Source organism: Schistocerca cancellata, chromosome 8, assembly GCF_023864275.1.
Source record: "Schistocerca cancellata isolate TAMUIC-IGC-003103 chromosome 8, iqSchCanc2.1, whole genome shotgun sequence".
Classification (NCBI taxonomy): domain Eukaryota; kingdom Metazoa; phylum Arthropoda; class Insecta; order Orthoptera; family Acrididae; genus Schistocerca; species Schistocerca cancellata.
Genome location: NC_064633.1, coordinates 545,609,726 through 545,635,256, shown reverse-complemented (window position 1 = coordinate 545,635,256; position 25,531 = coordinate 545,609,726).

Here is a 25,531-nt window from a genome sequence, read left to right as displayed (position 1 = left end):
TTAAATATATCTGTGAAATAATACAGCCAGATGCTCTGGACGAAAGAGCTGACTTAGCAGTGACAAAGAAAATGGAGATGGCATTTCGATTAACGACAGAGCCGTACACCAAGAAATCTGTTTCCATAAATGCAAAACTCCAGCACTACAACACTGTCATTAAACCAGAATGCGTTTATGCTTCAGAATTCCTTTCGCTAAATACAGTTAAACAATTAGATAAAACAGCAAAGAAGGAAACATAAAGAATCAGGAAAGTCTTGGGACCAAAAGGTGAGAGTGGTAAATGGACATTAAGAAGTAATAAACAAAATTGAGAAAAAATAGAGCCAATATCAGACACAATGAGGAAGGGAAGAGTTCTATTCTATGGCCACCTAAAACGGCTAGACGAAAAAAGAATAACAATAAGAATTTTTCACATCTTTGATAGAAACCCAAAACATCAATGCCAACGGAACAAAGAAGCTAAAGCAGACCCGAGGCAAAAGGAAATAACGGAGGAAAAATAGGAGCCGGAGAAAAGTTCAGAGCAAAAGAAAATGTATGAAGGGCTTCCAGGAGAAAAATAAAAAAAAGACAGGGGCAGTATGGGCAGAAGAAAGAAGAGAAAAACACAGGGAAAGAACGGAAAATTGCTCGAAAGAAAGAAAGGAAAGGGAAAGAAGATATGAGTTCCATCATGTGGTCCTTGGTAGGCTAAACCAATACAAATATTGGCTTCATTTTATGGTAATTAAACACTTTATTTTTATTATTAAATAATACGTAACTGTGACACTTTAAAACTGATAGTTATATTTCAGGAGTGGGGCGGGGGGGGGGGGGGGGGGACACAGATGGAGCACTATGGGACTTAACTGTTAGAACTTAGAACTGCTAGAACTTAGAACTTCTTAAACCTAACTAACCTAAGGACATCACACGCGTCCATACCCGAGGCAGGATTCGAACCTGTGACCGTATCGGTCGCACGGTTACAGACTGTAGCGCCTAGAACCGCTCCGCCACACAGACCGGCAGATAAAATATTAACTGGGAGTAATATGTTACAACAATCAGTGCCAATCACGTAATAATTTCGAGAAACCAGTTAATTATTTATTAGGTGCGGTGTAGACCGTGAAGTTCAATGGAACCAGCTAAATAGTTCGCATTACTGTATGAATGTATTCCAAGTATTGACTTTCCTACAGATATCAGTAATGCATGATACGAGAGTGGAAGGACTGCACTCAAGAACACTTAACACACTTGGTCCTGTGAACGTGTCGCAGCCTCTTGCGTTGGAATGTTGGGGGCGGAACAATCCTGCACTCTACAGTCGACCCCTGTTATCTGTTACCGATTCTACATTTTTTGTTAACTTGTAAAATCTGATAGTCAATAATAATGGACTGCTTTCCTTCGACTTCAGTACAAAGTATTTGTTTGCTTGAGAAAACGTAAAAAATGGACGTGAAATATACTTCATTCAGCGGGTCAAGGAACTATGATGCTAGTAATGAAATGGAACGACGGCAAGATTATCCTCCTTGCTACTTCCCGCTTCTCAAATTGTTCCGCTGAAATAGCTAGCAATCATGTACAATTGAGGTATAAAATTTCTGCGCAATTTGAAAAATTACTGCTCGCCATAATTAGGATTACGGTTTTATTTTTAGATATTACTAATTGCCCCTTGTTTCCCTGCTAATTTACGTGCACGCTTGAAAATATTTTTTCAAGTAATTGTGTATAATGCACGCACAACATTTCTCGAAATTACTTCGTACCTCGTATTACTTCTCTGTATGGTGTAAGGTTGCGAGGGTTACGTGGTTTCCTCCGTTCACTCGACGATGCTGCTACACTCTAGAATCTTCTAAGAGGTGTGAGCATAGCTATCAGCAACGCTTAAATATTTGCCAATACCTGCACATATAAAAAACTGGTATATAATCTGTTGCACATGACTGTGTGATAAGCTGAAAGTTTTGTTACTTGCTATTTCGTCACTATCGCCGTGTGACATGTTTTACAACTCTTCCTTTCGCAAAATAAAGGCACAATTGTGGATTTGGTTGTTACACAACAGTCTAAGGTAAATTTCCAGTCGTAGCACTCTGCATGCTTTTTGGGTTTTGTAGAGTGGATTGCGACAAGCGAGTAAAGCTCTGCTGATATTAGATACTGATGTGGGAATGGATTTCATGAATGTCTACGTATGGAGCACAGTATTCAACAAAAGTGAGACGTAGGATGTTGGAAATCATAAGAAGAAAGGAAAACTGAGACTCAGTAGTGATGAGACGTCATGACATTAGCGGACGCCAACTTACGCAACATTATTCGACGCTATCGTTATTGTTTTTATCTATGTGCTGCACAGATGGAGTACTGGGACGTCTAGAAGCAAATTCAAATTCAGTTTCAAAAACAAATGTTTTTGTGCATGAACAGCACCAATTTCAAGCACGCCGTAAAAGTAATTAGGTAGCCCTAGGAGACATACCGCTAACAACACGTAACAGCACCTCTAGCCTTGGTAGTGGGTTCACTACAGCGAGGTGGAGAGTTCGCAAGTTGCTCAATGTATGCCATATTCAGCTGAAGCTACTCATTCATGGTGAGATCCCATAGAGCTGCCAGTTTACGCGGATGTTGACTGCAGAGTTCCACCCGGTGTTCCAAAAAGACATAGACATCGTCTGTGGAATTAGGATTGGGTGAATTTGCGGGCCAGTCAAGTCGTTTTTATCAAACCAGCACTGCAAGCGTGCTGCCCTGTGATGGAGAGTGCTATTATTTTGGAATACGGGAGCGTCTACTGTATACTCGTCATGAAGAAACACACTGCCGGAAAAAAACGCGACACCTTCAAGGGCAAGACCATTTTATTGCTAAGTGAGGTGGCAGATCGTTCATAATTGTAGGAATATATGATTTAAAATTCAGACCAAATGAGACACACATGTTACAGTAAAGTGTACCCAAAAAGTCGCATCAGTGTACAGTGTACCCCTCAGGCGGGAACGCAGGTGTATATTCTTGCATGCGAACGAACATAAAGGCTCGAATGGCATTCTGTGTTGGATTGTACCAAGCGTCTTGAGCCTTTTGTTGTAAGTCAGCAATGGTTCTTGCAGATCCTGGAAAGCGAGAAGGTTCCTGCTTCATTATGTCACATACGTGTTCAGTTGGCCAGATTTCTGATGACCACCATAGCGTCCCCAGTGCCATATTACGAAAAGACTTAAAAACAATATTTATAAATAAGAGACATTCATAAATTGAATAATATTTTTTTTTCATGTAGCCGTAAAACAATAATTTCTCTGTCGAGAAATGCAAAGAAATACAATGCAAAGAAATATAACAAAGTGATCTAAAGAGACGACAAGATACGCTCTTTTGTTAATTTTTTAGTCGTCTTCACTTCCTCCTTTGTCTTGAGTGTATATAGACGGACATCTTTCGAGTGCTGACAAATGTAAGCATATTTGTATGAGTTAAGCAGATAATATATTAATTGAATATTATTATGCACTTTTAATTTGTAAGAGGTGATCCCGATTTCATGTCCGCCTTCCTTGAATTAACCTGCATTCAAGTAATTTACAGTTCAACAATCGCAGCGGCCGATGCAGCCAACGACGCCATTACGTGGCGATATTAACTTATAAAAATTAGCGGAAGCGAAATACTCGCCCGCTATTAACATAATATTAATTTTTCTTCACAGCCGCCCGACGTTGCAGAAAATACTTAGCTTTAAGATTCTTATTTTCAGTACCATAGCCGAGACCCAGAGCCAGGACTCCGACTACAATACAATGGTTAACGGAGGTAAGAAAAAATACTCTCGCACGTGTGTGGGCCACAATTGTAATTAATAACTAAAGATCTTTTGCTTTAAAGTGAATTGACTAGCCGAGGAAATTAATATGAAAAGTTTATTACATTGTTCAGCTTGTATGCTCATGTTTGTAAGATGCAGCAAGTCTAACATTAATTAACGTAACAAATAATTTGAGATTAATATTGTTAAAAAGGAGAACTTCAGGAAAGCATTTAACCGTAAAATCAAAATTAAATGGAATATCATTTTTATTAAGGCCCACCACGTAAGTCGGCAACAATCAAAAAATAATAATAATAACAATAATAATATATTATATTACGACGGCCGACGGACGCGAGACCACCCAGCGAGTTAGCGCAGTCGTTAGCACACTGGACTCGCATTAGGGAGGACGACGGCTCAAACCCGCGTCTGGCCATCCTGATTTAGGTTTTCCGTGATTTCCCTAAATCGCTTCAGGCAAAATCCGGAATGGCTCCATGAAAGGGCAAAGCCGACTTCATTCCTCATCCTTCCCTAATCCAATGGGACCGATGACCACGCTGTTTGGTCCCCTCCCCCGGATAAACCAGCCAACCAACCAACCAATCTGGTGACCTTGCTGTTCAGAGCAGTTATTCACCACCACGAAGAACACATTGTGTCGCAGCAGTCGTATGTTGACCCTGTTGAAAAAGCTCGTCACTTGCCTGTCGAGAAAATGGCTGGAGTGCGGAGTTAACATATTTTGCAATATAGCAAGCTCTGGTTATTTCACTCTACAGACACACCAAATGTGACCGTTAATTGTAATTGATGGCCCCTCAGTATAAAGCCTTTGATGGGGCCTGTGTGTCGTGGACGAATCCTCTCTGTAATAAGCAGCTCATCAGATCTACGCCCGCATCTCGTGGTCGTGCGGTAGCGTTCTCGCTTCCCACGCCCGGGTTCCCGGGTTCGATTCCCGGCGGGGTCAGGGATTTTCTCTGCCTCGTGATGGCTGGGTGTTGTGTGCTGTCCTTAGGTTAGTTCGGTTTAAGTAGTTCTAAGTTCTAGGGGACTGATGACCATAGATGTTAAGTTCCATAGTGCTCAGAGCCATTTTCAACCAGATCTACACCATACACGTGCACATCCATCACTCTCATGCAGACTGTACCTACTCTCATCACTGATAGATTTGTGTGTGTTGGTTTCCGATATACGGCATGTACTAATGTGCCGTATATCGGAAACCAACACACACAAATCTATATCTTCATGCCAGCAGCTGCCATCACCCTTCAAAGACCATAGGTGTCCTTACGACCTTAGTGCATCGGGCGCACTGTATATCCGATAAAGACAATTTGCAAGAAGAGCTTACATCCCTCAAGAACATTTTTAAATCGAATGGATTTTCTCCGCAACAAATTCGTAGAGCATTTGATGCAAAACCTAAAATTTAGGTATGTGGTGGGGAAGAAGATAGTAATTCCTTCAGCTCTAGTGCGTTTTTTCCCTATGTGGGTGCTCTTTCCTCGAAGACAGGCCGTATTCTTGAGAAGCACTGTGTTAAGGTGATCTTCCGGTCCCCAACCCCACCCCCCCACGAAGATTGCAGCTTTACTCGGCTCTGTGAAGGACGATTTACAGCTTCGTAAAGCGGGTGTGTATCAGATTCCTTGCGGAAATAGTGAGAAGTCGTACATAGGTCAAACAACACGCACCGTTCATCAGAGGTGTGTGGAGCATCGAAGATACACACGCTTGTTACAGCCAGACAAATCAGCTGTGGCCGAGCATTGTATTGATACAGGGCATTCCATGAATTACAGTGATGTGAAGATTTTAACATCCATCTCTTCTTTTTGAGAATCTGTCTTCAAGGAAGCTAAAGAGATTAGATTAGATTAGCTAATAATTTAAGAAATAGAGATAATGGTTTTAATTTGTACAAAGCATGGAATCCGGCTCTTGGGGTAGTTAAACTGCAGAGAAGTCGTCATGGTGTCACCGCCGCCGATCATACATCGATAAGCGAATCGAATGCCTGTACGCCTTCGCCACAGGCGGCGCATGTGTAAGCGTATTTCTCTGCCGCCGACCAGCATCTGTGACCCGCATGCGCAGTACCGTCGCGGTGGAGCATATAAAGCCGCGCTTGGCATCTTGTCGACAGTCTTGTGACTCACTGTCAGGATGGTCGGACGATACGCGGCCGAAATATTAGTGGAGAAAATTTTATTTGCGCGGCTGCATGGCCAAAATTTAATCGACTATCGTAAGACATAATTCATGTAGAACGCACAGAACATTCATATAACCTCGTGAAACTGTCATAAAAGTTCTTGTTTGGGATGTTCAACTCGCGCATCACATTTTCTTGAATGTAGCGTATGCCGTCGAAACGTTGCCCCTTCATGGGCATTGATAACACCAAGTCTCGTCACATTAGCATGTCAGCTACTTAACACTTCCTACTCACAACTGGCTGGTCAAATGCTCATCTGTTTTTTACAGTTGATAGTTCAAGCTGCCGCCGTAGTTACCTCGCTGACGTCGCTTTCTTACCAGGAATAAAATCAGTCACAGAACGTTTTGGACGGACGGTGTATTTGTTAAAATATTTGTATCTAACATAAAAAGATCCGTTATCATTCTTTGAGTAGTTGCTATGACGTTCCTTTGCTGACTGATTTCCTTCAAAACATCTTCACTGGACTTCCTTTCTGTCCATCTGCTCCTCGTTAGCTTTTTCCATAGCCGTAGTATCATCTCTTCTAAGCGCCTAGGTATGTGATGGGGAAGAAGATAGTAATTCCTTCAGATCTAGTGCGTTTTTTTCCCTATGTGGGTGCTCTTTCCTCGAAGACAGGCCGTATTCTTGAGAAGTTCACAAATTACACAGACATACAGGGGCATTCTGCGTATGAACGTCTTCTAAAAACTGCTTTTCTTTTATATACTGAACAACGTTCCCTGTCCACCTGTTTCGCTGAGTGGTTACGAGCTTGCCTCCCATATAGCGCTCCCGGGTTCGATTCCGGGCCGGATTGGAGATTTGGTGTTATGTTGCCCTAATCATCATTTCATTCTCATCACCGACACGCGAGTCGCTCAATGTGCCGTCGACTGAAATCAGACTCGCACTCGGTGGCCAAACTTCCACGGATGGGACATCCTGGCCAGCAATGCCTTACGATCATTTCATTTCATTTCAACGTTCCCTAACAGCTGCCTCCTTTCGTCGAACGCCACGTTTTTCAGTTGCAAATTTGCGTATGGAATTTTTTGCTACGAATTCGCTTGATTCGATAATTTGACTACTATTTGGTTCCCGTGAAGGTTCAAATGGTTCAAATGGCTCTGAGCACTATGGGACTCAACTGCTGTGGTCATCAGTCCCCTAGACCTTCGAACTACTTAAACCTAACTAACCTAAGAACATCACACACACCCATGCCCGATGCAGGATTCGAACCTGCGACCGTAGCAGCAGCGCTGCTCCGGACTGGAGCGCCTAGAACCGCACGGCCACCGCGGCCGGCTCCCGTGAAGGGCTTAGTGGTTTTCGACCACGTAAAAATAACCTCTTTACTTCTTTCTCTGCAAGCAACATGTTGGTTTACCTTACACACCAGGCGGTTAGTGAACCAATTGGCAAACAGGGCGGCAATTTTTGCTCGAGCGATAAACCATTTCTAGTCTTTAGTATGACTGCTACCTCAACGTGCTTCTACAACCTCGGGGAGGTTCCACAGCGGATGGCTGTATTCAAAGCACCTTCGAGATACTATTTGACAGGATGTAGTATTTTCCGAAAGATTAGGTTTGTTGACAGGACACGACCCCCTGCTACCCTGGAATTCATGTCCAATGCTGCACTTGTACTTCATCTGCAGTAATTGGATCGATGACTACCTCTGCCTCATCTTACACCGCCATGAATACTGGGAAGCGCTCGGCCACGTGCTGGATGCGGCCAACATTGATGGGCCTCGACAGGCTTGGAATTCTCCTATATGAAATTAACCATGTTGTCCGGCTCAGGTACAAAATTGCCACCCGATAGGAGTGTGCGTGCCGTAAAGAGGCTGGTGTTGGTGGTCTCCCACGCCGAGACTAACCTCACGCCACCACGGCGGCCGCTTTTATAAGTCGCGACGTTGTGGCACGTAAAATAAGCCTACCGGATAAAATACGGAGTGATTTCGGAAAGTAAGTTACACTTGTCATCCCACGCTTAACCCATTGCTCAACAAAAGTTGCAGTTCGTCAGACGAGAGTACATGTTCTGGGTTTGCTGCAGATACAGTTGTGCTACGGTACGGATAACAGGCCATTGGCCCAGCGAATGGCTTGTGCCACAGAATTGTCCTTATTGTAATATTAAAATGTCCCACTAAGGATATCTGACTAGATGTCACAGAGTTCCTGAAGGATCTAATCTTGCCAGGTGAAATGAAACATAAATAACAAAAAAAATTTATATATTCGGTGCCATATAGCGCTCCGGTAGGTATATAATAACGCGACTGTATTCTAAAGCCACGTTGTGTTAGAAGTTCAAAGCAATCGGTGAAGAACTTTCAGAGATTTAAGATTTTGGACGAACGAACATTGACATCTATATAAATAAAAATGTAAATCTCAATATACACTCCTGGAAATGGAAAAAAGAACACATTGACACCGGTGTGTCAGACCCACCATACTTGCTCCGGACACTGCGAGAGGGCTGTACAAGCAATGATCACACGCACGGCACAGCGGACACACCAGGAACCGCGGTGTTGGCCGTCGAATGGCGCTAGCTGCGCAGCATTTGTGCACCGCCGCCGTCAGTGTCAGCCAGTTTGCCGTGGCATACGGAGCTCCATCGCAGTCTTTAACACTGGTAGCATGCCGCGACAGCGTGGACGTGAACCGTATGTGCAGTTGACGGACTTTGAGCGAGGGCGTATAGTGGGCATGCGGGAGGCCGGGTGGACGTACCGCCGAATTGCTCAACACGTGGGGCGTGAGCTCTCCACAGTACATCGATGTTGTCGCCAGTGGTCGGCGGAAGGTGCACGTGCCCGTCGACCTGGGACCGGACCGCAGCGACGCACGGATGCACGCCAAGACCGTAGGATCCTACGCAGTGCCGTAGGGGACCGCACCGCCACTTCCCAGCAAATTAGGGACACTGTTGCTCCTGGGGTATCGGCGAGGACCATTCGCAACCGTCTCCATGAAGCTGGACTACGGTCCCGCACACCGTTAGGCCGTCTTCCGCTCACGCCCCAACATCGTGCAGCCCGCCTCCAGTGGTGTCGCGACAGGCGTGAATGGAGGGACGAATGGAGACGTGTCGTCTTCAGCGATGAGAGTCGCTTCTGCCTTGGTGCCAATGATGGTCGTATGCGTGTTTGGCGCCGTGCAGGTGAGCGCCACAATCAGGACTGCATACGACCGAGGCACACAGGGCCAACACCCGGCATCATGGTGTGGGGAGCGATCTCCTACACTGGCCGTACACCACTGGTGATCGTCGAGGGGACACTGAATAGTGCACGGTACATCCAAACCGTCATCGAACCCATCGTTCTACCATTCCTAGACCGGCAAGGGAACTTGCTGTTCCAACAGGACAATGCACGTCCGCATGTATCCCGTGCCAACCAACGTGCTCTAGAAGGTGTACGTCAACTACCCTGGCCAGCAAGATCTCCAGATCTGTCCCCCATTGAGCATGTTTGGGACTGGCTGAAGCGTCGTCTCACGCGGTCTGCACGTCCAGCACGAACGCTGGTCCAACTGAGGCGCCAGGTGGAAATGGCATGGCAAGCCGTTCCACAGGACTACATCCAGCATCTCTACGATCGTCTCCATGGGAGAATAGCAGCCTGCATTGCTACGAAAGGTGGATATACACTGTACTAGTGCCGACATTGTGCATGCTCTGTTGCCTGTGTCTATGTGCCTGTGGTTCTGTCAGTGTTATCATGTGATGTATCTGACCCCAGGAATGTGTCAATAAAGTTTCCCCTTCCTGGGACAATGAATTCACGGTGTTCTTATTTCAATTTCCAGGAGTGTATCTCCGTAAGTTCTTCACCGATTCCTTTCAAATTCTGACACAACGTTGCATTCGAATATGCACGTGTTTTTTATACTGACTGGACCGCCATATAGCATATAAATTCATATACAGTAATTATAGAGTAAATCTGCATATAATATAAAAATTCGTTTGTTCAGAATCTTAAATCTGCGGAAGTTACTTTCCGAATGCTTCGAAATTTTGACACAACGTTAAATCCGAGTACGTGCGTGTTCTCTCTCTCTCTCTCTCTCTCTCTCTCACCAAATATCTGGAAGACTTCTTGTTCGACTTACTTCATATTTTTGCACAATGCTCTGATAAACTTTAGAATGGACATAGGCTACATATTTTAATATACATAATATAAAATTAGTATCCAGTATATAAAGATGAAACGTTATTACCGGAACTTTTAAAAATCACTTGACAGCCTCTGCCGTAAAATATCTATGCGTAACTATCCAGACCGACCTTCAGTAGAATGACCATATGGAACAGATAGTGGGGAAACGTAGACACCAGACTCAGATTCATCGGAAGCATATCAAGGAAATGTAACTCATTCACGAAAGGAGTGTCTTGTAAGGCGCTTGTTCGCCGATTCTTAAGTATTGTTCATCTATCTGCGATCCCTATCAAGTAGGACTGAGAGAGATCCAACGAAGAGCGGCGCGTTTCGTCACGTGATCGTTTAGCTGGCGAGAGAGCGTTACGAAGATGCTAAGCAAACTCCACTGGCAGACGTTAGAAGAGAGGAGTAGTGCATCACGGAGAGATTTACTATTGAAATTTCGGGAAAGCACTTTTCAGGAGGAGTCGGACAACATATTACTTTCCCCCACATACATCTCGCGTATTGACCACTATGAGAAAATTCGAGAAATTAGAGCGAATACAGAGGCTTACCGACAATCATTCTTCCCGCGCACCATTCGCGAGTGGTACAGGGGTGGAGGGATCAGATAGTGGTACCGAAAGTACCCTCCGCCACACACCATTAGGTGGCTTGCGGAGTATGATGTAGATGTAGATGATTCACTTCAAATTATTATATGTTACTGTAATATATGTATGGACTTATATAGGTCCTACATTTTTAATATATCCTTGTATAAGTACAGGGTTATTACAAATGATTCAAGCGATTTCACAGCTCTACAATAACTTTATTATTTGAGATATTTTCAAAATGCTTTGCACACACATACAAAAACTCAAAAAGTTTTTTAGGCATTCACAAATGTTCGATATGTGCCCCTTTAGTGATTCGGCAGACATCAAGCCGATAATCAAGTTCCTCCCACACTCGGCGCAGCATGTCCCCATCAATGAGTTCGAAAGCATCGTTGATGCGAGCTCGCAGTTCTGACACGTTTCTTGGTAGAGGAGGTTTAAACACTGAATCTTTCACATAACCCCACAGAAAGAAATCGCATGGGGTTAAGCCGGGAGAGCGTGGAGGCCATGACATGAATTGCTGATCATGATCTCCACCACGACCGATCCATCGGTTTTCCAATCTCCTGTTTAAGAAATGCCGAACATCATGATGGAAGTGCGGTGGAGCACCATCCTGTTGAAAGATGAAGTCGGCGCTGTCGGTCTCCAGTTGTGGCCTGAGCCAATTTTCCGCAGGCTACGCGTGAAATTTGACCGCACGCGTTCAACCGTTTCTTCGCTCACTGCAGGCCGACCCGTTGGTATCCCCTTACAGAGGCATCCAGAAGCTTTAAACTGCGCATACCATCGCCGAATGGAGTTAGCAGTTGGTGGATCTTTGTTGAACTTCGTCCTGAAGTGTCGTTGCACTGTTATGACTGACTGATGTGAGTGCATTTCAAGCACGACATGCGCTTTCTCGGCTCCTGTCGCCATTTTGTCTCACTGCGCTCTCGAGCGCTCTGACGGCAGAAACCTGAAGTGCGGCTTCAGCCGAACAAAACTTTATGAGTTTTTCTGCGTATCTGTAGTGTGTCGTGACCATATGTCAATGAATGGAGCTTCAGTGAATTTATGAAATCGCTTCAATCATTTGTAATAGCCCTGTATTGATGTAAAATGGTCAACGACCTCGCCTCAGTGATAACACAGGTTCCTGTCAGATCACCGAAGTTAAACGCTGTCGGACTTGGCTAGCTCTTGGATAGGTGACCGTGTGGGTCCGCCAAGCGCTGATGGCAAGCGCGGTGCCCTCAGCCATTGCGAGGCCAGCGGATCCGATCACGAAAACTGACAACGGCTGGGAGAGCGCTGTGCTGACCACACGCCTCTCCGTATCCGCTTCCCGTGACGCCTATCAGCTTATAATGAATTCTACTGTAATTGATGAAAGTATGTGAATGCAGCTTGCCGCTAACTTGGTGTAATGTTTTGTCTGTACAGAGGTGTATCTGTCGCCTTTATTACCCCTTCACTCTCACACACAAATCGGTACAATACAGTTAGGGCCTCCTGTTTTATCTTGAGGCTGATCCGTGATAAGACAGGCAAACAGTTATGCTAATGGAGGATTCTGAGTATTTTCTCGAATTTCATTCGCTCTCTCTCTCTCTCTGTCCTTTATCTGTGTACAGTTTTAAATATATTATTTCATTTACGTGGAATCAGCCCAATAGAATCTCTGGTGGAGCCCTTCGTCTTAATATTCAGCGGCTGGTTTGCTGGAAAAGATCTTTACATTTGTTATTATTGTTAAGCGCTGCATTCAGTTGGGAAAAATCGATCGTTTGAACAATTCGTTCATTCTTACGACAGATTTAGAATTTCAGATGTGGACGAAGCCTTTTTGGACGATTTTATCGAAACTCGGTGACTGCAGGCTCTCTTCGTCACAGCTGAAACTTCCCCACTAATTACAGGGCCAAGGCAATCATCAATGATTCAGACAGAGAACTCATTCGTCATTCACTCTAGAATAAAAGGGTCACAAACCTTATTTCTGAGGAAAATAGTATATTCAATCCATCTCCATTACATGTTCCGTTTTCTGTTGATTCCAAGTCTTACTTAATTTTCGTTTACCGTTTTTCTCTATCCACCAATAACCCGCTAGTGGCACAAACTTTAATAGCTCGCTTTAGCGAGAAGAAGAGCAAATATGTCTCTTTTAGCAACCCGACAATCTTCCAACAGATACTTCCGAAGCTGTACTCCTTCTCCCTCTATAATAACCATGGAGAATACATCTATGTATCTCTGTTATTCCAAAGAATAATCTTACTAGAAAAATACCTTGGCGTCGACGAGCTGTCGGCGCATATATTACTAGAAATCCGATCAGATACTTTCCAAAAGTGAATAAATGTGGATGATTTGGTTGACCATTATTAATTATTGCGTGGTAGAGGGTAAATTTCCGTGGGGAGATTACAAGCTGAGGATGATACGGCGGTCGATCGGTACCTTTGGGCCTTCCGAGGCCTGGTCAGACAGAGTTAGGTTTTTATTTAGTAATTACACGTTGTCAGCAAACAGGGAAGCTGTATTTACGGCTTATCCAGTTATGATCAGAATACTACTTAAAAAATGTGAATTTGCAGTAACAATAAACGAGATTTCAGTATCAGAGAGAGCGCGAATAGGAACTGGATAGAGGGGTGGGAGGAAAATGCTATGGAAAGTAGAGAGGAAGAGATGGTTAGGGAAAGGGGGCAGCAGAAGATAGAGGGAGAGGAGGAAATGCCGGCCGCGGTGGTCTAGCGGTTCTGGCGCTGCAGTCCGGAACCGCAGGACTGCTACGGTCGCAGGTTCCAATCCTGCCTCGGGCATGGGTGTGTGTGGTGTCCTTAGGTTAGTTAGGTTTAAGTAGTTCTAAGTTCTAGGGGACTTACGACCTAAGATGTTGAGTCCCATAGTGCTCAGAGCCATTTGAACCATTTTGTTTGAGGAGGAAATAGAGACAGAGAGGGGGGTGGAGAGGGGGGCGGAGGTGATGGCCAGAGGCAGGGGGAAAAGGAGATTATGGAGTATATCTAGTTCTTGTAACTATTAGAAACGTATTCCTTCTCTCTTCTTTCTTTTCCATTGAATTAGACTGAACCACAGCAAAGTGTCGCCGAAAACAGCCAGTAATAAATAAAAGGATCCTGTAGACTGTGAACCCAAGACAGAATACCTCGGCGGACGTGTTGGGTTAACGAGGAGGACGTCCCGGACTATGCGTCAACTTGTGCCGTCACTTTGTTGCTAGTGCAAATGTTTATCTTACTTCTGAACTTATCCCCGTCCTTTGGATTAGTGTTTCGCCTACCAACTATTGCAGGTTGCTCGGAATCCACTTGGCACGTAAAAAACCTGACCCGCTACAGCTCTAGCACCGGGCAGCCGCGGCATTTGCAGCCTTGCGTTTTATTCGGGAAACTCGAGCCACGGTGCGGGCGGGATAGAGACGCTAATTAGCCAAGTAATGAGGCGTTCCAAAACAACGGGGGAACGATGGCACGGCAGTCTCCAGAAGGTCACAGGTCTTCAGCAGTGTCCTTGTCCGTCTTGCTCTACTGGTCGGTCATCAGTTTAACAAGTGCGCCCCTCAACGGATAATTAAAAAATAAGGAGACGCACTGCAGTAAATATTACGTTGGCGCAGTGGGAGATACTGCGGTAACATTTAGTGTGCCTTCGGGATTCCTGCGTGTGGGAGTGCCAGACTGTAGTCAATGAAGTGTAAATAGTCCCTTACTCGGGAAATCAGTGTAGGGGCTACATGCAAGAAATGTACACTACTGACCATTAAAATTGCTACACCACGAAGATGACGCGCTAAAGACGGAAAATTTAACTGACAGGAAGATGAAGCTGTGGTATGCAAATGATTAGCTTTTCAGAGCATTCACACAACGGTGGCAGTCCGACTGAAGGATCTGGATTTGGAGAATGCCTAGAGAACATTAGCTGTCATCGTGTGTTGTGCCAACAGTGAAGTACGGAGGTGGAGGTGGGTGTGTTCTACATCTACATCTACGTCATTACTCTGCTATTCACAATAAAGTGCCTTGCAGAGGGTTCAATGAACCACCTTCAAGCTGTCTCTCTACCGTTCCACTCTCGAACGGCACGCGGGAAAAACGAGCACTTAAATTTTTCTGTGCGAGACCTGATTTCTCTTATTTTATCGTGATGATCATTTCTCCCTATGTACGTGGGTGCCAACAGAATGTTTTCGCAATCGGAGCAGAAGACTGGTAATTGAAATTTCATGAGAAGATAACGCCACAACGAAAAACGCCTTTGTTTTAATGATTGCCACTCCAATTCAAGAATCATGTCTGTGACACTCTTTCCCTTATTTCGCAATAATACAAAACGAGCTGCCCTTCTTTGTACTTTTTCGATGTCATCCGTCAGTCCCACCTGATGCGGATCCCACACCGCACAGCAATACTCCAGAATAGGGCGGACAAGCGTGGTGGAAGCAGTCACTTCAGTACACCTCTTGCACCTTCTTAATGTTCTGCCAATGAATCGCAGTCTTTGGTTTGCTCTACCCACATTATTATCTATATGATCGTTCCAGTTTAGGTTATTTTTAATTGTAATCCCTAAGTATTTAGTTGAAATAACAGCCTTCATATTTATGTCACTTATCGCGTAATCGAAATTTAGCTGATTTCTTTTAGTACTCATATGAATGACTTCACACTTTTCCTTATTCAGGGTCAAGTGTCACTTTTCGCACCATGCAGCTATCTTATCTAAATCATTTTTCAAGTCGTTTTGATCATCTGATGACTTTACAAGACGGTAAATGACAGCATCACCTGCAAACAATCTAAGACGGCTACTCAGATTGTCTCCTATGTCGTTAATATAGGTCAGGAACAATAGAGGGCCCGTAACACTTCCTTGGGGAACGCCGGATATTACTTCTGTTTTAATCGATGACTATCCGTCTGTTACTACGAACTGTGACCTTTCTGACAGGAAATCACGAATCTAGTCGCACAGCTGAGGTGATACTCCGTAGGCACGCAGTTTGGTTAGAAGACGCTTGTGAGAAACGGTGTCGAAAGCCTTCTGGAAATCTAAAAAGATGGAATCAATTTGAAATCCCCTGTCGATAGCACTTATTACTTCATGAGTATAAAGAGCTAGTTGTGATTCACAAGAACGATATTTTATGGAACCGTGCTGACTATGTGTCAATAAATCGTTTTCTTCGAGGTACTTCATAATGTTCGAATACAGTATATGTTCCAAAACCCTACTGCAAATCGACGTTAGTGATATAGGCCTGTAATTCATCGGATTACTCCTACTTCTCTTTTGGGTATTGGTGTGACTTGAGTAATTTTCCAGTCTTTAGGTACGGATCTGTCGTTGAACGAGTGGTTGTATACAATTGCTAAATATGGAGCTATTGTACAGCCTACTCTGAGAGGAACCTGACTGGTATACAATCTCGAGCGGAGGCCTTGCCTTTATTAAGTGATTTAAGCTGCTTCGTTACTCCGAGGATATCTACTTCTATGTTTCTCATCTTGGCAGTAGTTCTTGATTGGAATTCAGGGATATTTACTTCGTCATCTTTGGTGAAGGAGTTTCGGAAAACCGTATTTAATAACTCTGCTTTAGTGGCACTGTCATCAGTGAGATAAGTAGTTCTCATAATATGCAAAGATCAGCACATTCCTCAAACTGGGGAACTATCAAGAATGGGGTTCCACAAGGGTCAGTCTTGGGTCCTTTGTTGTTCTTAATATATATTAATGACTTGCCATTCTATATTCATGAAGAGGCAAAGTTAGTTCTCTTTGCTGATGATACAAGTATAGTAATCACACCTGACAAACAAGAATTAACTGATGAAATTGTCAATACTGTCTTTCAGAAAATTACTAAGTGGTTCCTTGTAAACGGACTCTCACTGAATTTTGATAAGACACAGTACATACAGTTCCATACAGTGAATGGTATGATGCCATTAATAAATATAGACCTTAATCAGAAGCATATAGCTAAGGTAGAATATTCCAAATTTTTAGATGTGTCCATTGATGAGAGATTAAATTGGAAGAAACACATTGATGATCTGCTGAAACCTTTGAGTTCAGCTACTTATGCAATAAGGATCATTGCAAATTTTGGTGATAAACATCTTAGTAAATTAGCTTACTACGCCTATTTTCACTCGTTGCTTTCATATGGCATCATATTTTGGGGTAATTCATCACTGAGGAATAAAGTATTTATTGCACAAAAGCGTGTAATCAGAATAATAGCTGGAGTCCAACCAAGATCATCCTGCAGACATTTATTTAAGGATCTAGGGATATTCACAGTAGCTTCTCAGTATATATACTCTCTTATGAAATTTTTTATTAACAACCAAACCCAATTCAAAACTAATAGCAGTCTGCATAACTACAATACTAGGAGAAAGGATGATCTTCACTATTCAAGATTAAATCTAACTTTGGCACAGAAAGGGGTGAATTATACTGGCATTAAAGTCTTTGGTCACTTACCAAATAGTATCAAAAGTCTGACAGATAACCAACAAGTATTTAAGAAGAAATTAAAAGAATTTCTGAATGACAACTCCTTCTACTCCATAGAGGAATTTTTAGATATAAATTAAAAAAAATATATTTAAAAAAATAAAAAATAAAAAATAAAAAACACAAAAAAATGAAAGAGTTGTTATATTAACTTAAGTATGTTGTTAAATTAACTTAATTATGTCATGTATTGGAAAATTTGACTCGTTCCACATCATTACGAAATATCGTATTCATGATCCATGGAACTAGTATTAATCTAATTGACTTCGTCTTGCCACAGGTGTGCTTTATGTATGACAAGAATCTCTTTGGGTTTTCTGCAAGATTTCGAGACAGAATTTCGTTGTGGAAATTATTAAAAGCATCTCACATTGAAGTACGCGCCATATTTCAAACTTCTATAAAACTTTTACAATCTTGGGCTCTCTTATCGAGCTTCAGTAAACGCTAAATTCGGGAGGACACCTGTTACAGCACTGTGTATTGCGGGCGGTACACTGAGGGGACGTAAGTCATGGGGTAGCGATATGCACTTAAACACACAAGCGTACACAAGGTATAAAACGACAGTGCATTGGCGGAGCTGTCATTTGTACTCAGGTGACTCATGTGAAAAGATTTCCGATCAGATTATGGTTGCAAGACGGGAATTAACAGACGCGAAAAGGTAGTTGGAGCTAGAAGCATGGAACATTCCATTTCGGAAATCATTAGGTAATTCAGTATTCCGAAATCCACAGTGAGAAGAGTGTGCCGAGAATACCAACTTTCAGGCATTACCTCTCATCACGGATAACGCAAGAGCCGACGGCCTTCACTTAACGACAGAGAACAGCGGCTTTTGCGCTGAGTTGTTGGTGATAACAGACAAGCAACAGTGCGTGAAATAACCTCAGAAATCAATGTGAAACGTACGACAAACGTATCCGTTAGGACAGTGCTGCAAAATTTGGCGTTAATGGGGTATGGCCGCAGACGACCGACTTGAGTGCCGTTGCTAACAGGACGACATCGCCTGCAGTGCTACTCCTGGCCTTGTGACGGTATCGCTTGGGCCAGGCTGTTCCAACCGAGCTCCATGGAGCCCGAGCGCTCCGGAGCGCTCACTGCGGCAGCTCGGAGCCGGCGTGGAGGGGGAAAGCGTACTCACTGCCCCCTGGCCGCATGCAGCCGCAGCTGACGCAATAATCTGTGTTCAATGACAGCTATGACTAACCGCGGGAACCCTGTACCTCTATTGGAGCATACCTTTCTATTCACTGTGAGGGATGGTCGTCCGCAGTGTCTTGTATGTCATAAAGTATTTAATTCTGCGAAGAGGTACAATATACAACGACATTACACACGTCTTCACGCAGCGCACTACGATCAGTTAGAAGGCGTTGCACGCAGAGAACTGGTAGCCAGGCTTAAGAACGGCATACCAGGAGACGTAAGTTTAAAAACGGTTTCGTAATACGGAGGGTATCAAAACAAGCAACATAATTCGTGTTCTGTAATGCTTTTATAATTTTCAGGTGAACGAGAGCGGAGACAACACTACTGAATCTGCAATTCAAGCAAGCTACAGGGTCGCTCACATCATTGCGACAAGTGGCAAGCCGTTTTCGGTGGGACCACTCGTAAAATCGTGAATGGTAGCAGTTGTAGAATGTTTGTTTCCAAGGAAGGTGCAGGCAATTGAAGGGGTTTGCTTGTCAAAGCAAACAATGTCTCGTCGACTCCTGGACATGGCAGTGGATTTAGAGACACAGCTCACGAAAAAGGCGCAGAGCTTTGTTGCATTTTCGCTAGCGCTTGACGAAAGCACCGCACATGTTGGGCTTGCAGTCTTTATTTATTTCCTGAACATCGTATTTCCTGGTGTAGCATGTCACCACGTCTTAGCAGCTAAAGTATGAGGTTGTCGATCTTGTAAGACGCAGCTGGCACTTCAAAACGCCTGCCTTGCCGCCTGCCTCAGCCAGCCGTGCCACGTGCCGGCGTGCCGGCCCACTTGAATGGTCACAGCGAGCGACGCGGCTCCCTGGAGCAGGGAGCGCTCCGCGGCTCACAACGGAGCCGACGAGCTGGAACAGCCTGGCTTGGGCCATAGATGTCTGGAAAACCGCGGCCTGGTCAGATGGGTTCTGATTTCAGTTGGTAACAGCAGATGGTAGGGTTTGAGTGTGGCACGGAGCTCACGAAGCCATGGAACCAGGTTGTCGACAAGACACTGTGGAAGCTGTTTATGGCCCCATAATGGCGGGGACTTTGTTTACATGGAATCGACTGTGTCGTCGGGACCAACTTAACTGATCACTGACTAGAAATGGTTATGTTGAGCTACCTCCAGACCACTTGCACCCAATCACTGACTAGAAATGGTTATGTTCAGCTACCTCCAGACCACTTTCACCCATTCACTGACTCGACATCGTGTTCTCGAACAACGATGGAATTTTTATCAATGACATTGCGCCATGTCACTGGGCCGCAATTGTTAGCGATTGGTTTGAAGAACATTCTGGAGAGTTTGAGCGAATGGTCTGGTTACTCAGATCAGCCAACATGAATCATTTCGAACATTTATGGGCCACTACGAGGAGGTCAGCTGTGCACAAAATCCTGCCACTGCAGCACTTTGACAATTGTGGACGCCTACAGAGGTAACACGACTCATTATTTCGGCAGAAGACTTCCAACGAATTGTTGAGCCCGTGTTACGTCGAGATGCTGCAGCACGCTAGGAAAATGGAGGTATGACACGATATTAGGAGGTGTCCCAAGACTTTTCTCACCTCATTATGTTTCTATCAGCTTGACACTGCACCCTGTCAGTAAGCAGTTCCCTAAACTGATTGCAATGCTCAGAGTCCCATCCTTAACGTAATAGAACACAAAAAAATGGTTCAAATGGCTCTGAGCACTATGGGACTCAACATCTGTGGTCATCAGTCCCCTAGAACTTAGAACTACTTAAACCTAACTAACCTAAGGACATCACACACATCCATGCCCGAGGCAGGATTCGAACCTGCGACCGTAGTAGTCGCGCGGTTCCGGACTGAGCGCCTGAACCGCTAGACCACCGCGGCCGGCAATAGAACACATCTGGACTGAGTTAAATTCGCGACTTCGCTCCAGACCCCAGCATCGAACATTACTACCTTGTCTGGTTTCGTCTCTTGAGGAAGCCATTCCTCCACACACATTCACACACCGCATTACATATGTCCCCTGCAGAGTTCAAGCCGTCATAAAAGCGAAGTGTTGACTCACTTTTTATTAATATCCACCGATAAATGGGTGGATACTTTTGGTCTGATAGTATTTAGCCACCCGGCCATCGAGAGTTGGGTTTTCCATGATTTTTCAAAATTGGTTAAGGAAAGTCTCGGCATGGTTCCTTTCAGAGGTCACCACGGGTTTTCTTTCGATCGTCCCTCAGTAGGAGCCTCCGATCTAGCAACAATTGTCGAAGGGACATTAAACCCTAATCTTCCGTCATACCTTATTATTCCCTTTTGGTGCTTGTACATAATGCGGATTACCCATTATTTCATTTCACGCCTGCCCAAACTCTGCCAACACTATGACAGAAAAAAATCGGAGCACAAAAATATAATTAATGTAGAGTAATGAAGTTTGGGAAATACATGTGTCTGCGTAAGATAATTAGGTGTTTAACATTGCACGATCGCAGGTTAATGTAAGCGAGAGATAAGCCATTGCAAATGTGAAACGCCCGTATATTAATAATCAATGTAACCGCCGGAGCTGCGCGGGGTAGCCGCGCGGTCTGGGCGCCTTGTACGGTTCGCGCGGCTTCCCCCGGCGGAGTCCGAGTCCTCCCTCGGGTATGGGAGTGTGTTGTCCTTATCGTAAATTATTTTAAGTTAGATTAAAAAGCCTAGGGACCGATGACCTCAGCAGATTGGTCCCATAGGAACTTACCACAAATTTTACAAAAATAACCGCCGGATTGTTTAATGCAAGCAAGCAAGCAAATGTGCATGTATTGTACAGGTGCCGGATGTCAGTATGTGGGAAGCAGTTCCATGCCTGTTTTACTGGGTCGGTCAATACAGGGACGGTTAATGCTGTTTGTGGATGACGCTGGTGTTGTCATCTGATGATGTCCCATATGTGCTCAACTGGAGACAGATCTGGTGATTGAGCAGGCCAAGGCAATGTGTTGACACTCCGTAGAGCATGCTAAGTTACAACAGCTGTTGTGGACGAGCGTTATCCTGTTGGAAACCACCACAAGGAATGCTGTTCATGAATGGCTACACAACAGGTCGAATCGCCAGATTGACGTACAAATTTGCAATCAGGATGCGTGGGATAACCACGAGAGTGTTCCTGCTGTCAGACGAAATTGCACACCAGACCGTAACTCCAAGTTAGGCCCAGTACGTCTAATACACAGACAGATTGGATGCAGATCCTCACCTGGTTTCCTTCTAAACAACACACGGCCAACACTGGCACCGTGGCAGAACCAACTTTGACCCAGAAAACACAAAAGCCTCCACCCTGCCTTCCAACGATATCTCGCTTGACGCCACTGAAGTCGCAAATGGTAGTGGGTTGGTATCAGTCGAATGCACGCTTAAATGTGTGTGGCTCGGAGCGTCCTTGAAGTAACAGGTTTGTAACAGTTTGTTGTGTAGCTGTGGTGCCAACTGCTTCTCAGATATCTGTCGCAAATACTGTACAATGCGCCAGAGCTATACACCGAATATGATGCTCTTCCTCTCTGCTAGTGGCATGTGGCTGTTCTGGAAGCCGGTCTTCTTCTGACCATACATCCTCGTAACCACCGCTGCCAGCAGTCATGTGTACTGACTACATTCCTGCCAAATCTTTCTGCGATATCGGGGAAGAATATTTCAGCTTCTTATAGCTCTATTACACGACATCGTGTAGTACAATACCTCACTTTAAAATGATTGGTATTGTGATTCGTGAATTTCATAAAAATGACACTAAATTGGAGACTAATTAATAGACACTATTACAAAATAAAACAAACGACGATGTATTTTAACAAACTGTGACTTTCATTGTAGTAATGGGAAGACTTGAATTAGTGAAAATAGTAGGAATAAAATATATGGTATTAATCACCAACTGTAATTCTTCAAATAATTGGATTTTTATGAATGTAGTTTATTCATTCAAGAAGTTATTCTGTCGCTTGCAAATGAAGGCACATATTGTAAAACGTAAATTTAGGATGAAAGCTGTAAAGAACATTCCGTCTTAATGACTTTGTTCATTAAACTCGTATTGTTGTAACCAGATATACGCCTAATTATAAAATTCTAGGCATCTGTTACAAATTCCGTCAATCAAAACCTGTTTCGTTTTACACTCTTAGCTTCAATTATTGTTAGGAATGTGAGTCGTCGTGTAATTAGCGTGTATTAATTAATTTTGTGAAGTTCATTATTGTACACACATTCAGATGGAATTTTCATATTTAAAAACATTTTTACATTATAAATTTCACATACTACTCAATTCTGTAATTTTAGACGTATTATTCTGTGTAATCAGAACATCTTAGCTTTGGAACTTTTAATTGTAAATGCGATTAAAAATATGTTGTCATTATTAAGTAATAGCGGTCCAAGTGACGATCCATTATTTACAATATATAAACAGGGAAGCAGCGAGGCTGATATCTCGAAGTGTAGCCTGTATTAGTTACTTGAATATTATTTCACTAAGATTTAAAGTTGTGAAAAAGTTTGTTTCTTGATTTGTGAACCAGTAAGTTGTTTTACGAAGACATACTGCACAACTCGGCCTCTTTGCAATGTGTCACGATGGATTTTATCAGCTGTTACGAACGGAAGAATAAATATTTAAAAACTGGAACCGATCACTTACACTGTAAACCACAGACGTCATGAAGATCCAGGCAATCTACCAATATTTCAGTTGTGCGGAGAAAAACTTCGCTTTAACCTTCTACTTATGATTCTAGATAACATCAGATGACATGCACTTTTGATAAGTCAGTTCATCTGTCTTCGACGTTTTGAGGATTACCTTACCGACGAGTAGATAATAATTACATGTTGTTGTTGTTGTGGTCTTCAGTCCTGAGACTGGTTTGATGCAGCTCTCCATGCTACTCTATCCTGTGCAAGCGTCTTCATCTCCCAGTACCTACTGCAACCTACATCCTTCTGAATCTGCTCGGTGTATTCATCTCCTGGTCTCCCTCTACGATTTTTACCCTCCACGCTGCCTTCCAATACTAAATTGGTGATCCCTTGATACCTCAGAACATGTTCTACCAACCGATCCCTTCTTCTAGTCAAGTTGTGCCACAAACATCTCTTCTCCCCAATTCTGTTCAACACCTCCTCATTAGTTATGTGATCTACCCATCTAATCTTCAGCATTCTTCTGTAGCACCACATTTCGAAAGCTTCTATTCTCTTCTTGTCTAAACTATTTATCGTCCATGTTTCACTTCCATACATGGTTACACTCCATACAAATACTTTCAGAAACGACTTCCTGACACTTAAATCTTTACTCGATGTTAACAAATTTCTCTTCTTCAGAAACTCTTTCCTTGCCATTGCCAGTCTACATTTTACATCTTCTCTACTTCGCCCATCATCAGTTATTTTGCTCCCCAAATAGCAAAACTCCTTTACTACTTTAAGTGTCTCATTTCCTAATCTAATTCCCTCAGCATCACCCGACTTATTTCGACTATGTTCCACTAACCTCGTTTTGGTTTTGTTGATGTTCATATTATATCCTACTTTCAAGACACTATCCATTCCATTCAACTGCTCTTTCAAGTCCTTTGCTGTCTCTGACAGAATTACAATGTCATCGGCGAACCTCAAAGTTTTTATGTCTTCTCCATGGATTTTAATACCTACTCCGAATTTTTCTTTTATTTCCTTTACTGCTTGCTCAATATACAGATTGAACAAAATCGGGGAGAGGCTACAACCCTGTCTCACTCCCTTCCCAACCACTGCTTCCCTTTCATGCCCCTCAACTCTTATAACTGCCATTTGGTTTCTATACAAATTGTAAATAGCCTTTCGCTCCCTATATTTTACCCCTGCCACCTTCAGAATTTGAAAGAGAGTATTGCAGTCAACATTGTCAAAAGCTTTCTCTCAGTCTACAAATGCTAGAAACGTAGGTTTGCCTTTCCTTAATCTAGCTTCTAAGATAAGTCGTAGGGTCAGTATTGCCTCACGTGTTCCAATATTTATACGGAATCGAAACTGATCTTCCCCTAGGTCGGCTTCTACAAGGTTTTCCATTCGTCTGTAAAGAATTACATAGAAATGTTAAAAATCGTAATCACCTTGAGGGCATTTTTGAGTAACATCAACTCACCACGTCGCATATCACAGGGAAGTAATGCGTGTGTTTAAGACAAATCTGATTTTCATTCTCATAGCAGCGCTGCTAGCGTCAGTCTTATTCGACTGACGCGAAATTTGAACAGACATCACCTTTAGGACGTAGAAACACGCCTATCAACTTTCGCTTACGTCGCACAACTCCTCCTCGTTGCGATTCTTTTTTCTATCAGGGTACGTCTAGGTATGCACGTAGTCTCCGACTGGCGGAGCTGCGTGATCTCCGGGCAGGCAGGATTTGGGGTGACAGGCGCAGCCAGAGGTGGAGGGGCAGAGGCGGGCTCGCGCCCGGCTGTCGCACAGTGGCCCCGTATCTGGGTGGGGCCGGCCGGCCGCACAGCGCGCCACAGATGCCCGCGGCGCGCAGTCTGACGGCGGCCACGGTCGATGTCGCCGGCACAAAGCGGCGTCTGCCGCGGTGACGTGTGGACAGCGACGCGGCTCCGCGCTAGTGCAGGCCGTCCGCGGCGCACGTCGCACCACGGCGTCCGTGTCTGCTGCCGTGTCGCCTGTGGTGTGTGGCGGAGGACACGCAGTGCACCGCTGCCCTCCTTTCCCTCCGTTCCCCTCTCCTTTCTCTTCCATTACCTGATGTTGCACAAGAGAGAGAGAGACTATTTGTATGCACTAAATTTGTCGCGCTATTCGTCCACGAGACTCAGAGGGCCATAGACACGGGTTCCCAGGTAGACGCCGTGTTCCTTGACTTCCGCAAGGCGTTCGATACAGTTCCCCACAGTCG